General features: G+C 42.2%; 1 long non-coding RNA gene across 1 annotated transcript; it reads left to right on the top strand.

The window, feature by feature from the left end:
• The first annotated feature begins 9,026 nt into the window (after positions 1 to 9,026).
• Positions 9,027 to 17,356, top strand: LOC125465301 (uncharacterized). Its single transcript, XR_007250221.1, has 3 exons — positions 9,027 to 9,106; positions 15,893 to 15,967; positions 17,292 to 17,356. It is a non-coding gene; the product is annotated as an uncharacterized LOC125465301 (long non-coding RNA).
• The last annotated feature ends 731 nt before the right edge of the window (positions 17,357 to 18,087 follow it).

Genomic DNA, 18,087 nt, shown 5'->3' with positions numbered 1-18,087 from the left:
TGCAAAATGATGCCACGAGCATGGGTTCAACTCCCACATCAGGCTGAGGTTACCATGAAGGACTGTTCTCAGCCTTTCCTGTTGCCTGAGGCATGGTGCCCCTCAGGTTAAATCGCCACCAGGTTTCTGTCTTCCTCTCTAATGAGAGAGGAGCCCAGGGTCTGATAAGACTATGGCAACTTTACATTTTATCTGTACATCTCCTCCCAACTACAATCTCAGTTGCCAATATTAATTGGCATTTTCTTGACATCATTGATTGAAACACTCAGCTAAAGGTATTCCCATGTATTTCAAAATATATCCAACTGCCCTTTCCTCCAACAAGTCTATTGTTCACAGATTTGGTTGCTGTAGGGATCTCAGTTCTCCCTGAACTGGTCATTCTGAATTGTTCAGGAATGCGATGGCTTCAAAACATGCTGAAATATAAATTAAAAATTTGCAACATCATCCCAAATCTTATAGTACTGAAAGGATTGTCCCTTAGCTGCCATATCAGTATGAAACGTGTGGGTGCTCATTGAGAGGTTGTTGCTACCTCTTACCTGGACATTTAAAAGTCTTATCTCTCATGCAATATCTTCTGTTAAGAAAATCATTTGACAATGGTCAAGTTGTACTGTAAAATAAGATGTGTCACTATTTCTGTGTGTTAGCTTGAGCTACTGGCCCATATTCTCAAACTTGCAACAGGAAAAGAGTGAATTATGGGGAAGACTGTAGCATATGAATTCACTTCTTTAAGCAAGCTCTACAGGATTGCACATTTTTAATAAACATGCCTTCAGAAACTGCTCCTAATACTGGAAGATTTGAAATTACGATGGTGGCACTACATCTACAATTGGTGCAAGCCATTCTTAATGAAAAGATGACAAAAGGATCATCATCATTCTGTGCTGTTGACCTTGACACATTGCCAAGAATGACAAATTAAGACAAAGCAATTTCTGGACTGTTATGCAAATCTGGTATATCAATCTCATTTGTTATATATGTAAACTGGCATCACCATAATAGACATAAAACAGAGTCCCAGAGTTTACCTGGTCATTCCCATGCAAGTGGGGGAGCTGCTAGCAGTAATTTTTGTCCTTGTTGCCACTCTTGGCACCGTCAACATGGCTATGCGTGCATCCAATCCCAGCCACCAGAGATGACCTCTTGCCAACATCTTTAGTTTGGACCCTGAGTGACTGCCGAGGAATTTAGCCAGTATCTGATGGCGATCTTTGTTTGGGACTAGGTTCCATAACAAAATATTGTCCTCTGTAGTGATCTTGTCTCGCCGTGTCTAGAAAGGTTTCAATTCTGGTTGTGATGACCCTTCCGCATCCCCCATCATCACCAGCTTCTTTAGTTTTGCCAGATCCAGATCTTTATGCATCCACAGACTGACACTGTCAGCAGTGACTGGAAGGGTATTCAGAAAGTTTAAAACCAGAACAGACTCTTCTAGTAGCGCCACCACTGCTGGTGGATTTGCCAGTGGGAGGTGACTTAAGGCTGTTTGCCTTACTGCACGCTGTGCTAACTTCTAACTGTATGCACTTGGAATGAGAGCCCACCACTGAATTCAACCTGAAGCTATAGGCAGCACAGCCTTGTTCTCTTTGAGTCGCCCATGCAGGGGTTTGTGATCTGTTACTATCAGAAATTTACATTCATAGAGACATTGATGGAACTTTCTCACACCAACAATGACCACCAAACCTTTCTTCTACATCTGGGCTCATTGGCACTCTACATTAGCTAAGGTGGGTGAAAGATTTGCTGTTGGACATTCCTCTCCATTGGGCCATCTGAGAGCTAACACCAGCCCAATACTGTATGGGGAGGCATTGCATGTCAGTACTAGATCTCGTTTGGGATCATAGTGTGCCAGCACCTTTGACAATGACAACGGTTTCTTCACTTACCTAAAGACTATGTCTCAGTTATGCGTCCATTTCCAAGGCCTTTTTTCAATAGCAGATGTAGGGGTGCCAGAATGGAGGCCAGGTTAATCATTCACCAATCCAAGGAAAGACCTTAGCTCCCGTACAGATATTAGTGCCAAAATACCTTTGATCACCCTCACTTTATCTGTCTTGTCAACCCCAGACTAAGTAGATTATTTGGGGCACCTGGAACACATATTTTTCCCTTCTAAGACATACGCTTTCCTTGAAGAAACATTTAAAGACAATGTCATAGTTCTCTAAGTGCCATTCCACAAACCGTACTGGTTTGATGATTCTTTCACTTTCCAGCCTCCTGATTTCTACCTTTACTTTTGCTTGTAAGGCAAATGGCATTGGGCGGCCCTTGCAGAATCATGGAATTGCTTCCTGGTCAACATGCAAGGTGGCCTTGGCCGCTTCGATAGTGCCTGGACCTTCTGGAAAAAATTCCAGAGCTTCACTCAGGCAGCTAATCAAAAAATGTTGATCCAATCTAGGTGAATCTTTCTCAACTAATTTTGTCCTATAAAGCTTGCACCCAAACATTTTACTACAATCAGTGGTGACTTAACTAGCTGCTTCTCATAAAAGGCCAGAACTGAAGTTATACCCTTAATCTGTGAAGGTCGCCCAGTACAGGTTCTCAGGCTAGCCAAGGTTGCACGCGAACGTAAGGTTTGGTTTCCAGAGTGAATTTTGTTAAAAGGCTCATTTTGCAGTCACTGAAACAGCCGGGCTAATATCGATCTCCATTAGAAGTGGGTGACCATTTAACCCGACATTTATTTTGTTCAGTTCTTTGGAAGGGTCAGTGAGCCCGAAATGTTAATACTGATTTCTCTCCACAGATGCTGCCAGACCTGCTGAGTCTTTCTAGCAATTTCAGTTTTTGTTTGTGTTTATTTTGATTGATTCTGATTTGGATGTTGCTGAGCAATTCAACTGTTCGAAACCAGATGTAGGTATACTTTGCAGGTTGTTCACTCTCCCGGATGCTGGCCTGTAAGTTCTCTTACTTAATTTTGGTCTGGTGAGACTCTTGCTATCTTGAGTCCGCATACTGCCTGTAACTACAATAGCGTGTCAGCCCGGGTCCTGAAGAAACTTTCAACCATTTGGTCGAGGCTTGGCTTCGTTTGGGGTTTTGCTGTGGCTGACCTACTAGAGTCCCTCCGTTCAGGAAAAGTGTTGAATGAGACTATGCAATTGCAGTCACTTAAGTGGTGTTCCCCAAACTCAGTTGGTCTAACGAGGGTGTCCACTTACATCAGAATAACCTGCGACTCATATGCTGCACTTGCTGCATTTTCCAAAGCCAGTTTTAGTGCCTGTTTGAGGTTCAGTTGGGCTTCGGCTAGTGGGCACTTTTGCATGCAACATCATTTTTCTCATTCCCGTTGCCATTGAAATAGCTCTGCAGAGGTCAGTATCCCATCACCATGTCACCCTTTGTTTATATGTGGTGAGATCCTTGGCACAGATCCAGCTACGTCAGAGCCAGCTCTCAGAGTGATTAGGATGTCTGATCCCCCGGTTCTTATCTATCAGCTAGACTCCCTGATTTGATTAGACTAACAGCCCCAATCAGGGAACTCATATTCTATAAAGTCCAACTGGCCAAACTCATTACATTCATGACAATAGCAACCCAAATGAGGTGGTCAAAAGCAGATTGGACCTCGCCCATGCAAAGTAAGTGAAGTGGTAAAGTGCCAGGGATTTATGTATCCCTGTTGGAAGTATACTCCAGGTATTATGATGACAAGAAAAGGGCTATTCTAAATACATGTTGGTTGGTCACGGAAATACAAAGGCAGAGGTTTTTGAACCTACGTGAACAACCTGGACAAACATGTATTGAACCAATTTTGATAAGTGGGTAAGAGCTTCAAAGACTGAGATTACTTCAGGTGCTGTCAGAGAAACTATTCTTTGAGAAGACTTTAAAACTTCTTTACCTTCTGCATTGAGAACTCAGGTAGAAGACCAAAGGATAGCCACAACAAGACAGGCAGCTAGAATGGCTGACTGTCGTGAACTGATTCATAAACTATTTTTCCATCAACTGCGAAATTTGAGGAAAATACAAAGTGTAAGACTGAAACGAAAACAGGTATCCAGGGTAGAAATTGGACAGTAGGCAATGTCACAAGAACTCCTCAGATTAAGAAGTAAATTCCTGAGGGTGGAAGTGAGGTTTGGAAGTTTAAATATTTCTACTGTAATAAGTTGCACAATGTGTGTTTGAAATGTTGGCAGTTGCAAGGGAATCCCACGCGAGTTAGTAAAAATGAGTCAAAGAAGGGAACTCAAAATGATAATATCACAGACCATGTTGTAGCTCTAACTATAACGAAAAGACCTGAGGTGAATCCTGTCTTTAATAAAGAAATGTATAAGGTATCTGAGAGGTTGACAAGAGTTTTGATGAAAGGGAAGGTGACTTTTTTTTTCTTCTGGTAAGGGAGCTAAACTCTTAACCATACTAAAAAAAAAGTACGGGGCAAAACAATCACTTTTACTGAAGAAAGAATTTGGTTTCGCACCAGAGAGTTCGATGGCCCCTTAGGTATTAATAAATGGGAGTGGTAGAGAATGTATTCCAAGGTTTTAGGGTAGATTTGTAGCTCGAGTTGGGGATGTTCTGGTTGGTTGTCTTGCCAAGCTGGTTCTTTGTTCCACAGACATTTCATTACCCTGCTGGGTAACATCATCAGTGCAGCCTCTGATGAAACACCGCTGTGTTTTCCCACCTGTTATTTAAATGCTGGTGTCTGTTGAGCTGTATTACCTCACTTCTGGTTTTTCTTCACAATGGAATATGTGTGGGGTCTAGCTCAGTATGTTTATTGATGGTTTTCTTCATGGAGAACCAGGTCTCTAGGAATTCCCGTGCTTGTTTCTGCTTTACCTATCCCAGGATCCTGGTGTTGTCACAACTGAATTGGTAGTTTTCCTTATCCATGCGGATGGATTTCATTGAGCTAGACCACATATTGACTCCTTTGCAAAGGAAAACCAGAAGTGAGGTAATCCAGCTCAGCAGACACCAGAGTTTAAATAACAAGTGGAAAAACACAATGGCGCTTCATCAGAGGCTGTACTGATGATGTTACCCAGCAGGGGAATAAAACATCTGCAGAACAACGATCCGGCTAAATGAGCCAACCAACCACAACAGAATATATTCCAGTTCCATTGTATAAAGTACCACTGGAATAAGAATTGTCATCAGGAGAAGTAATTGTCGGAATAGTAAAGAAATTCCTAATGAGGGAGCAGACGTAATTCTAGGTAGTGATTTGGCTGGACACTTCATCCATAATTACAAAATGCCCAAAGGAGGATCAAGAAGTGGAACAATTGTAGGAACGGGCTCCTGATATCTTTCCCTCGTGTAGTAACCAGAAATATGTCTCACAAAGTCCGTCAATAAATTTGCTGGAAAAGCTCAGCAGGCGTGGCAGCATCTGTGAAGAAAAAAGTCAGACTTAACGTTTCGGGGCTGGTGACCCTTCTTCAGAACCTTCCTCAGAGGAAAGGTCACCAGACCCGAAATGTTAACTCTGATATTTTCTTCACAAATGCTGCTAGATCAGCTGAGCTTTTCCAGCAACTTATGTTTTTGTTCCTGATTTACAGCAACCGCAGTTCTTTTGGTTACCATCAATAAATGTTGATGAATCATCACGAACAAATGAAAGGATAACTGAAGCTTTCCTGAAGAGCAGAGTGTCAATGAGGAAGTGGAGACCTCCTCACAGAGCCACAGATGAAAAACGGATGGTTGTACATCTGATGGTAGTACCACCCAGCTATCATTGGGAGATATAGCGAGTAGCACATGAAATTTCCATGGCAGAACATGTGGGGATCTAAAAGTCTCAGGTATCCATAAACAGGTATTTTATCTGGCCAAAATTACATAAAGATGTTGTGCAGTTTTGTAAAATGAACCAAACTTTTTGAGTTGTAGGTAAACCTTGACATGTGGTTAAACAGGTACCCCAATTCACAGACCAGTTTATGAGGAACATAGACTCATGTACTAGTGGATTGTGTCAGACCATTACCTAAAGCCAAAACTGAAGACAAATACATCCTTACCATTGTGGATATAATTATTCAATTTCCAGAGACTATTCCCTAAAGGACAATCATAGCTAAGGTGATAGTGGAAAAACTAACACTCATCATGGCCTACTAATAGAAATAAATTCTATCAAAAATTAAATACTAAAATCAAATTTGAGCTCTTGTGAGCTGAGAGTGAGGATACTTGACCTGGGCTGATAACAATGCAGATGCCACAGAGACAATCTGCAAGTAATGGAAAAATGCAACCGGCTCTACCAAGTGTGTAGGAAGGAAAGACCTTTCCCCTGGCCATGATCTCTATAGCAAGGCAAAACCAACTGTGATCACATATTAGTTGCACATTAAAGGATTTGGATCCTTTCTTATACAGATAGCTGGTGACTGCCAGGGCATTCTGATGGTGCTAAGAGAGCAATCTATTACACCTTCTGCCTTTGGGAAATCTGCTGTTGCAAAATAACTCCTCTGCTCTGGCTACCTGATTGCCTGCATCCAGAGGAAGCCTCACAATGTTTTGTGCTTTTCAGAATCGACCATTAGTCACCTCCTGTGTATTCTTGTGATTGGCTGACTGGAAAATTTCACAGAGGTCTCCAGTGATGTCTAAGGCTGCTTCAACCTTCAAAGCAACTGTTATGATTGCCTCTCAGTCCCTGTGGGTAATGGTACTTGTCCAATAGCTGGGCAGCAGTGTTGCCAGGCCTCTTAAGCGCATCAGACAATGTATAAAAGACACCTCAAATTCCTCAAGAAACATCACCAACCTCTGAAAAATCCTGGAAATTTGCTGGCAGAATGGTTCCCTTACTGTCAATGTCTCTCTTAAGCCAACATCTGCAACACTGAAGCACTGTTTATGGTCAGTTGCTTGTGATTAGCAGGCCACATTGTCCATATGTCTGTCACAAGGCTTCCACAATCAGCTCTCTACTCCAAGCCTCATCACAGCAAGCAGTCATATGGAGGGCAAGGGAATGATTAATTTCATCCTCAAAGCGTCCATTAAAAATGCATGGGACTCATGGGAATCTCTACCCCAAGATAGTCCAAACTAGCAAAGATGCATCCAGGAAGGAGATAACCATTCTGAGTGTTTCTGGCAGGCTCAGGTGGAGCCTAAGCACAAAGAGTAGAAGGAGAGTTCAACAACCAAAGCATCTGATTCACACACGTAGAGTGAACCAAATTGGCTGAAGTCTACTATCTGTAATGCTGGGGACTACTGGAGGAAGCTGAGATGGATCATCCACTTGGCACTTCTGGCTGAAGATTGCTGTGAATGCTTCAGCCTTTTGCACTAATTGGCGGGCTCTTCCATCATTGAGGTTAAGTATATTTCTGGAGCCTCTTCCTCCAGTGAGTTGTTTAACCATGCTCGACCATTCACAACTGGATATGGTAGGACTGCAGAGCTTAGATCTGATCAGTTGGTTGTGGGATTGCTTAGCTCTGCCACTTGCTGCTTATGCTGTTTGGTGTGCAAAAAGTAATCCTGTTTGGTGACTTAACCAGGTTGACACCTCATCTTCATTTGTGCCTGGTGTTGCTCCTGGCATGCCCTCCCACACTCTCTATTGAACCAGGATTGATCCCTGTCTTGATGGTAATAGTTGAGTGGACTATATGCTGGGCCATGAGGTTACAGATTGTGCTGGAGTGCGGTTGTGCTGCTGTAGATGGCCCACAGCACCACATGGCTGCCCAGTCTTGACCTGCTAGATCTGTGCAATGTCTGTCCTGTTTAGCACGGCGATAGTGCCACACATGATCGATGTTGTTCTCATTGTGAAGGCGGGACTTTGCTCCTCAAGAATTGTGCAGTGGTGACTGTTACTGATACTGTTTTGGCCAGATGCATCTGTGGCTGACACCTTGGTGAGGATGAGATCAAGTATGATTTTCCCTGTTGGTTCCCTCACTACCTGGCATAGACGCAGTCTAGCAGCTATGTCCTTTTCAGACCCAATCAGTTCGATCTGTAGTACTGCTGCTGAGCCACTCTTGGTGGTGGACATTGAAATCTCCTACCCAGAGTACATTTTGTGCTCTTGCTGTCCTCAGTGCTTCCTCTAAATATTGTTCAACATTGAGGAATAGCAATTCATAAGCTGAGGGAGGACGGTACATGGTAAACAGCAGGAGGTTTCCTTGCCCATGATTAACCTGAAGTCACAAGACTTCATGGGGTCCGGAGTCCATGTTGAGGGATCTGAGAGCAGCACCCTCTCGACTGTATACCACTGTGCCACCACCTGTGCCATGTCTGTCCACCTGGTGGGATAGGACATATCCAGGGATGGTGATAGTAGTGTCTGGGATGTCTGTATGGTATGATTCCTTGAGTATGATTATGTCAGGCTGCTGCTTGGGAGTTAACTCTCCCAATTTTGGCACTAGCTCCCAGATGTTAGTAAGGTGGACTTTGCAGGGTTGACATGGCTGTTTCTACCATTGTCTTTTCCGGTGCTTAGGTCAATGCCAGGTGATCTGTCTGGTTTCATTTCTTTGAGACTTCGTAGTGATTGGTACAACTGAGTAGCTTGCTAGGCCATTTCCGAGGGCTACTGAGAGTCAACCGCATTGCTGTAGATCTGGAGTCACGTGAATACCAGACCAGGTGAGGACGGCAGATTTTCTTCCATGAAGGACATTAGTGAACCAGATGGGTTTTTCCAACAATCAACAATTTGTCATGGCAGAATTTAGCTGGATTAATAGTCTATCGATAATACCACTAGGCCATTGCCTTCCCTAGGCAAAGCAATAATTTTACAGGCAAGTTCTTTCAAACTCAAATTCAGAGACACCAAACATGTACACGAAAGAATATTGTCACCATCCACATCACTTTAAAAAGCTATCAGAATTGTGAAGAAGCCTGACATATTGTATCCTGAAATTTTGCCGTACTTCTGAATGTACAGAAGTGTATAAAAGCTTGTAATGTGCAAAGTAACTGGATCAATTTTTCTTATTTTCCTTAGAGATAGATCCCAAGATGACCACAACAACAGCAAGCTGAAAGAATTATACCATTTTAATAGATTACAAATGCTTTCAGAGTAAGTTGAATGAATCTCTTATTCTCTGTGTGATTAAAGTTCTTCTAGAGGCATATTGTAAAATTCTTACATAAACAAAGTCATTAACCCATTTGATAAAAATACATTTGGCTGAATAAGGTAGACTGTAAGATGTAGGGGTGCTAAGAAATACAAAGTGGGCTACTGGACAATTCTGTTAAACAAACAACTGTTAAAACAATTTTCAAGGTCTGTGTTTTCAGATTGTAAGCTAAATACTATGCTTTAATGTCCCTGTGGTCTTCTCACAATCTTGGTAAAGTTTGAGATGGAGAACTGCAACCATCAATCGCTCGCACTGTCTGGCAGTCCCTGAGATGGAAGGAAGGTACCAGAGAGTGAGGGTATCATATTGCCAGGTTTTTAAACAACAAGTAAAAGTGACAAAAACTTCCCTACGAGGGCTGGAGAGAAAGCATCAGAGCAGGGAGAAAACATACTGCAAGGTTTTTAAATCTCAAGCAAAAGTGACAACAGCTCCCTGAAGAGAACTCAGATAGGTGACATGCACAAGACTTTGCCTCATCATTAATTGTGTTATCTCTGCCACAGGCGTTGAGGAACCACTGTCAACAACAAGATTTTTCTGGGATGAGCCACCAAATGCAGACAGTAGTCGTTCCTCCTCCTTGTGAGACACACCTCTTTGCCACTGCTGACTTGAGAATTGCTAGAATTCAAAGTCTTCCAGGTGTCTCATCCTACTTTTACACACCAGTTTCTCCACAGAATGTAAAAGCTAGGTGATGGTATGCAGGTCTCTGCATCCACTGTAGTTTCCTGGGTCTGGCCGTCCATGAAGTTTGCCAGTTTCTCAATGGAGGAAGTCAGGCTTCATGACAGCACAGAAGTTTCCTCCATGGTTAACATGTTGTGCAGATAGCCTCTTGGAATTCTGTTACCTGTTCCCTTATTATGCACTGCAAATTTCAGCAATTGCTGTGTTGACAATAACTCCAAAGGCATGTCATTAGCCTTTGGCTCAGTGTTGCCCTGACTTCCAACAGTCCGTCACTGTCAATGACTTCGACTGTGAAAGCCTCCATCACTACTGAGGTCCAACTGCACTCTGCACACCAGCTTGTGTCGCCAAATATAATCATAACTGGGCACCCATTGACCCAAGAATTCTGGTAAAGGATAAGGGAGAATGTTGTGAACTCTGCAAGCTTTGAGGTATCCTCCTCTTCCTCAGAATTAGGTGGCTGTTCGTCAGGCGCCCAGCTCTCTGTTGTTTGCAGGGCAAGCAGGAGAGAAAAATATGTTTTTCCCATGTCTTTCTCTTGAGTCCTGTCTAGAGGTAAAAATGTGCAGAAATAGAACTCCTGCAGGGTCTTTAAGATATGGGCTGACTTCTTCTGCAATTAGAGATGAATACTATTGTTCTCTTCAAATAGACAAGCCTGTGCTACTGGTAGACATTAATCTTAGAGTTAAAGATACAATCAGAGTTTCATAAAGCACGAAACAGACCCTTCAGTCCAACTTGTCTATGCCGACCAGACATCCCAAATCTGACTTAGTCCCATTTGCCAGCATTTGGCCCATATCCCTCTAAACTGTTCCCTTTCATATATTCACATACCCATTATTCACATTCATTATTCATATGCCCATTAAATGATGTAATTGTACTCACCTCCACCAATTCCTCTGGCAGCTTGTTCCATGCATGGACCACCCTCTGTGTGAAAAAGTCACCCCTCAGGTCCTTTTTAAATCATTTCCCTTTTACCTTAAATCTATGTCCCCACCCTAAAAAGATGACCTTGGCTATTCACATATCCATATCCCTCATGGTTTCATTAACTCATATAAGATCACCCCTCAGCCTCTAACACTCCAGGGAAAAAAATAGCCCCAGCCTATTTGGCCTCTCCGTATAACTGAAACCCTCCAGTCCCAGCAACATCCTTGTAAATCTTTTCTACACCCTCTCAAGTTAAATAAAATCATTCCTCAGGAAGGGAGACCAGAATTGAACACAGTATTCTGAAAGTGGCCTCATCAATATTCTGTACAGCTGCAACATGACATCCCAATTCCTGTGCTCAATCCACTGACTAATGAATGCAAGAGTGCCAAATGCCTTCTTTACGACCCTGTGTACCACTGACTCCACTTTCAAGGAACCATGCACCTGCGCCTCTAGGTCTCTTTGTTTGGAAACACTCCCCAGGGACCTACTATTAACTGTATACATCCTGCCTTGGTTTGCCGTACGAAAAGAAACACCTCTAAATTAACCTCCATCTGCCTATTGGCCCATCTGATCAAGGTCCCTTTGTACTCTGAGATGATCTTCTACATTGTCCACTACAGCACCTATTTTAGTCTCATCTGCAAACTTCCTAACCAAGCCTCCTACATTCACATCTAAGTCATGTACATAAGGGACAAAAACTAGTGGACCCGGCACCAATCCCTGTGGCACACCGCTGGTCACAAGTCTCCAGTCCGAAAAGCAACCCTCAACCAGCCGCCTTCTACCTTCAAGCCAGTTCTGTATCCAATTCCCTAACTCCCCTTGGATCTCAAGTGGCAGTGTAAAGAGGGACAGTTTTGTTTGATTGCAATGACCAGTCTACTAACCTTACTAACCAGTCTACCATGTGGAACCTTATCAAACAATTTCCTGAAATCCATGTAGACAATGTCTACCTCTCTGCCTTTGTCAATATTCTCTGTCACCTCTTCAATAATCTGAGTGGTTTTGCATGCACAAAGCCATGTTGACTATCCCTAATCAGCCCTTGTCTTCCCAAATGCATGTAAATCCTGTCCCACAGAATCTCCTCCAACAACTTGCCCACCACTAACTTAAGGCCCACTGACCTGTAGTTCCCTGGCAGTTCCTTACAGTCTTTCTTAAATAATGGCACCACATTAACCAACCTCTAGTCTTACAGCACCTCACCTGTGGCTGTCGATTTTAACCAATATGTCAGCAAGGGACCGAGTAATCTCTTCTCTAGTTTCCCACAAAATTCTGGGAACACCTAATCACGTCCTGGGAATTTATCTTTGTGTTTTAAGACCTTCAGCACCTCTCCTGTAATATGAGCTCCTTTCAAGATACCACTATTTATTTCCCCAAGTTCTCTAGCTTCCATATCCTCATCCACAGTAAATACTGATTCAAAATATTCATTTAGTGATTCCACACATAGCCAGCCTTTTGAATTGGGGAAAACATATCTCTCCTGTATGTTGTTGCTTTTATATGACCTTGAGAGGGTCAGCCATCAAGGGCAGGTGCCTCTTACTGGGTGCATTTATGCCTGGATTAGCTGCTGCCTGAGCCCATTACCATGATTGGATGGTCACTGCATCAGAAGCAAACTGTCCCTCTTTGCACTGCCACATGAAAGGCCCAAAGCAAAGAAGATATGAAGGACTCAATTACCAGAATAAAATCATTAATGAGTTTCCAGTACTGGATCAGGTTCAGGGGTCAGAGCTACAGCTGCTGACCTCTGCAATCTCTGTATGAGCTTGCTTGTTGGCTGGGCTTATGTCCTCCTCCTGCTCTTTAGAAGGGCACCTATCATCTTGCCCCTGCAACCTACAGCAAAAGCTGCAGGTTGACATTGCTGAAAACAGTTGGACCAGCCAGTCTATTCCCTCTGGCAATCTTAATGCCTTTTTCTTTCTTCTCTCAATGTTTCCAGGAAGTTGCTGTTGTATTCGGTTTCTGTCAGCTCCGTAAATATTGGACCACACAATGCCACCCCGACCGTTTTTCAGCCCCCAATCTGATCCCTGAAATGTCAACTGTGCACTTTTCAACTGATAAGTGGCCAGTTGCTGGAATACCAACATCTTTGCTATAAAATCCAGACTGGTGTTTCTCTCCTCAAAGTTTTACCCATGCATAAAATTGCATTAAATTCATACCTACATATTTCTGTGCTTTTTCAAAACGATTTCCAGTGAACCAAGGGTGTTTACAAGAGCAAAACTCTGAACCTGGAATCAGTGTTTGAATTTCCCTTGCAAGTCTACATCCTTCCCTATGACAAAATCCTTCTAGCGCTTATACCTGCTTAAATCCTCTGGAAGATAAATGTAAGATATTTGCCTTTAAGTTATGGTATAAACTATATTCCAGGAATGATTGACACACATTGCACTCAACATCTGATATTTCCTGCTATGTGCCCATGATAATGTTATTACAGCCTTAGGCAATGAAGTATTCATCTGTGTCCTCTGTGACAGAGCCAGCAGCCTCTCACACAGTCAAATTATCAAGTTCTGTCCCACTGCCATGGCTTCTTCATATCTGTATCTATCAACACAGGATAAGGTTCTCATGACCCGTCCAAATATCTCTTAATAGTTTTCCTTTTGCAAGAGATGAAATGCACAATAAGTATAACTTACTCAGATGGGTTGGGAGAGTCATGTGTGACATAAGGTTCACAAGCCCTTTCAAGGACCAAGCTGCCAAACAGGCAGTGGGAAATGTGCATGTGCTGAATTGAAGATTGGATATCCTGAGATTAGTACATTTGAGGTCCTACATAGTAATTTACATCGTAGCTCCCTATATGCTGCTTGTAGGCCCTCATTCCTTTTTCTCAATTTATATTGTTGGTACCAATATGTACCATGACGACAGGCTGATCACCCTCTCACTTCAGAATGCCCTGCAGCTACTCAGAGGCATCCTTGACTCCGACACAATGGAGGTGACATACCATCCTGTTGTCTCTTTTATGGCTGCTTCCCTCACTAGTCAATCTCCTACTACTACCGCCCTTCCATTGTTCTTTCTCAAAGTTGGCTAACATCAGACATTTTAAATCCAGCAGAAGTTCATTTTAAAAACTAAACAGAAGAGGATAGTTATAAAATAAAACAATTTAGGCATGACTACTGCCTAAGTGGCGGTTTGCCCTGTAGAGGAAGAAAGATTTAGAAATCCATGTATCAAAAAAAATCAGGAAACTATTGGACAGGTATGATACAAATTAACAGGCTAATGTAGGGCGGGGTTTAGGAGGTGCACCAGAGCCGAAATATTATGCAGAGAGAACAGGTTGCAAAGAATATTTCCTTGAATATACAAGACCATGGAGTTATCTATTTGATATATATGTTAATTAAAAGACTTGTTTAAAAGAAACAGAAAATGCTGGGAAAATATCACAAGGTTGGGCAGAATCAACAAAGTAAAAATAATGTTAACATTTCACATTTATATTTTGTTAGAAGTAGAACAAATTAAAACTGTAAGCAGGTTTGAAACAAATACTCAGAGAGAGGAAAGGGGAGACGGGGCAAGAAAGAAAAGGAAGGCTGATGAAAGGTTGGATTACAAAAAAGATTAAATGATATTAGGAATGGCGGATCAAGTCAGTGAGAATGAAAATTGAACAATCAAACAAACTAAAGGTACTACACATAGACAAAGGCATGGTTGTGCTGGGAAATTGCTACACCTGTCTGTCTCTGCTGACCCAGGAATCAGATTGAAAGTGTCTATGGGATTGCTGAATGTTGAAGCAGATTCAATTCTGTGGGACTTCACCCTACTTGTTTATTTAAATATTTAGTCCTTTAATCCTTACGCTGCACACCATCCATTCACTCCCCATGTCTGTACATGCTAACCCAGGTTCCCTTTCCACATCCAAGGGCCCATATAGCCCCTTTTTTTCGTTTTTTCTCTTGGCATTCTTTTAAGCCCGGAGAGTGTCGGATGAAGAAGGAGGCCCCTGGCAGCAACACAGGATGGGCCGGATATGGCTCACCCCAGCCCAGGGCCTCCTGGCAAGGAATAGATCCCAGACTGATCTCCCCAGCCTAGACACAGGCTAGGCCAAGGCTCCAGTCCACAGCTAGGTCTGGACACCTGAAGGAAGAGAAAGGCAGACTTGGCCCAGCATGGGGGCCTTGGCCTGGCAAGGGGATCTCATCCCCTTAAGGAAGTCTTCTTCATCTTCAGCATCCAGTTATTCCAGCAGCCCAGCAGGTGGTCTTGTCCAGGAAAGGCAGTCTCAGCCTGGCACAGAGGACTTCTTCGGCAGAGGTTCCCAGCCCAGTTTTCCAGCAACCCTGTGTGGCAGTCTTGTGCCATCTGCATCTTCAGGGTATGCTGTTGTTGCTTAATTGGCATTCCCCAAGCTTAGGAGCTGTTGACTGAACTGTGATGAATTTTGTCTTAATTTTACTTTTTATATTATTCTGTTCTATATAGGCCTGTTCTGTTGTATGCTAATTCATTGCTAACCCCTTATATCCCATATGCTTAATTAGTAGCAATCCATGCCTCCCATCCACTCACATAGACCTAATGCCACCTTTCTTAATATCCACCATGACAGACTTCAGGACCCATGCTTTTATAAAGTAAAATAATTATCTAAATATTTATTACAGTCTTCAGAGTATAAAACAATTACTCATTCATGAGAATCAATTCAGTACATTTAAATACGCTGAAATACTTCTTTAAATAAACTAACATTAGAATTCATAATGAACCCCCATCAAAAACAGCTAATCCTTTAATAACCTCTTCAAACTGTGAATCCTTCGATGACCTTACAGCTCCCACCCCCAGTGTGATAATGATAAGTTATGGGAAAACCATCAAGCACTAATAGTATTATAATGTAGCACTTAGGATTGTGTCAGCAAACTTAGTTTTTGACTTGCCTGTGGGGACAGTAGAGAACTAGGAGGACAAGAAAAAAGTATTTAATGTAAAAAATAATGATCCCATTTCTTTCTTTTACATCATCCCTGGAAATATAGGCCCCATAAAGGAGATTTCAACGCCAAATTGCTGAATGACTTGGGGCAACATAATGCATCCCAAATTACTGCCAAGTAAGTAGAAAGGCTTTAATGATTACTTCATCCCAACATTTTTACAAACAACTAATACTTGTATCATTAAACCTCTTTTAACTCAATGCAGTGCAAACCGTGCATGTTGTGACAATATGTGCCTTTAAGAGGGATTTGTTCTGGTTCTGTTGGAAAGCGGTATTGCCAACCTGGTGGTGAGGTGTCTGTTCCATGGAAAGTGCCATAACTAGCTTTGGATTTATTTTTAAATTAGACAAAAGAAGCATGAGTGAGTTGAATCCGGCTCACGTAGAACCAGGATTTTAGATTTTGCTTTCAGTTGCTGATGTTGGGATTTTTGGAGTTGAAGCTGCTATATACAGCTCTGTATGTAATCTCTGCTGCTGCAAAAAGCTTGAGTTTTCTCTCTGATGCTGGTTTCATTCTGTCGGATTTTACTTTCTCCTGGGCTGAAAGAGATCAAGTGAGGGAAATTCGTGTTGATGAACTTGCCTTTGCCAAGGTGTGTTTATGGGATGCTGCTGTATTGGATCAAAGGATGAGCAGTAGTAGTTAAATAAAATATTGTTTTGTTAAGTATTTTGATAGAGTTAAAGTTGCCAGTTCTTTTTGTTTGTATTTTAACTGTAGTGTAAGAATAAAGTGTGTTTTGCTTAATGCCAGGTAGTTTGACCAATTGAATCACATCTGGAACACAGCGACTTACAGCTAAATATTTAAGTTATATCAAGGAGGTAGCTTTGACCTTACTTTGAGTGGGTTAGATCCGGTCCACAGCAATACATTATTCCTGGGATGCTAAACAATGTTACTTGAAAGCAGTCATCCCTACAATTGGATGAAAAGTCACAAGCTATTGTTAGCATTTTTACACCCACATCAACAGCCCACCTTGACATTTGCATGAAGAAACCAACAAAGCAAATTGTTTCCATGCCCTCATATTGTTTAGCCAGGCAATCTTTCTTATATGAAAATAGTGTAAAATAATATGCGATTTGAAATTTATAGGTCTTGCTATGACACCCTCCCTGATTTTGCTGCCAAGTTGCTATGCTTACTTTCTGCCATTGAATGTTTGTCCTTTACATTTTCCCAATGAGTTGTGATCATCCAAAATTAGAACTTAAATAAACCAACAAGTTATGGATTTTTGAAAACCTAAAATTCAAACCCCAAAAATATTCACACTAGATGGATTCATTGCAGAAACACTGTAGAGGGTTTCACGCATTTAAAATCAGAACTGTGCAAACTCAGGCTGCTAAACCTTTAATTAGTATATAATAGTTAGAAAAACAATCTTTTACTTGCCTTAACATTATTTTCCTTTGAAACCTAGATCTCATGAATGTGGTTCAGAACTCGCAATGGGATCCCTTTACTGGGACACAAGGGATAATGTGTGAGTATACTTAGCCCTGAACAAATTTTCTATCCTGATCAGATTATGGCATGTTGCAATTTAATATAATAAAATGAATCCCTACAGCATGGAAAGAGTCTATTTGGCCCTCGCATCTGCACCAACACTGCAAAGAGCATCTCACCAGACTCAGTCCTCACTCGATTCCCATATTTATCATGGCTAATTTACCTAGCCTGCACATCCCTGCACGCTACGAGGCAATTTAGCCTGGCCCTTCCATCTAACTTGCACAGCTTTGGATGAGGGAGGAAACCAGAGCAACCTGCAGAAACTTACACAGGCATGGGGAGTGCAACTCTTCACAGACAGTTATCCAAGGCCGGAATCGAAAGCAGGTCCCTGGCACAGTGAGGCCACAGTGCTGACCACTGAGTCACTGTGCGCCCATAACTCAATGATGCCAAACGTGCAATGAAAGAATGAGAAAGACACAAGCAATCCTAATTCCAAAGGACAGTAAGACAACAAGTGGCATGTGCTCTGAATCAAGATTAAGATCAGGATTAAATATAGTGTATTTCATAGAATCACTTAACACCCTAGTTTCCTTTTGCAAAGTCCTGCTCAGGATTCACCTATTTTCACTGCTGCTGTTATTCTAGAAAAGACTTGAGTGCAGATCTGCAACTTTCCAACATGAATGAAGGAGGAGGACATTTCATTAGTATCCCCATTGTCAGGGTTAGCATAAGTGCAAGAGATGCACATG

Source organism: Stegostoma tigrinum, chromosome 29, assembly GCF_030684315.1.
Source record: "Stegostoma tigrinum isolate sSteTig4 chromosome 29, sSteTig4.hap1, whole genome shotgun sequence".
In the NCBI taxonomy this organism is placed as follows: Eukaryota; Metazoa; Chordata; class Chondrichthyes; order Orectolobiformes; family Stegostomatidae; genus Stegostoma; species Stegostoma tigrinum.
This window is presented reverse-complemented; position numbering and strand designations above follow the sequence as displayed.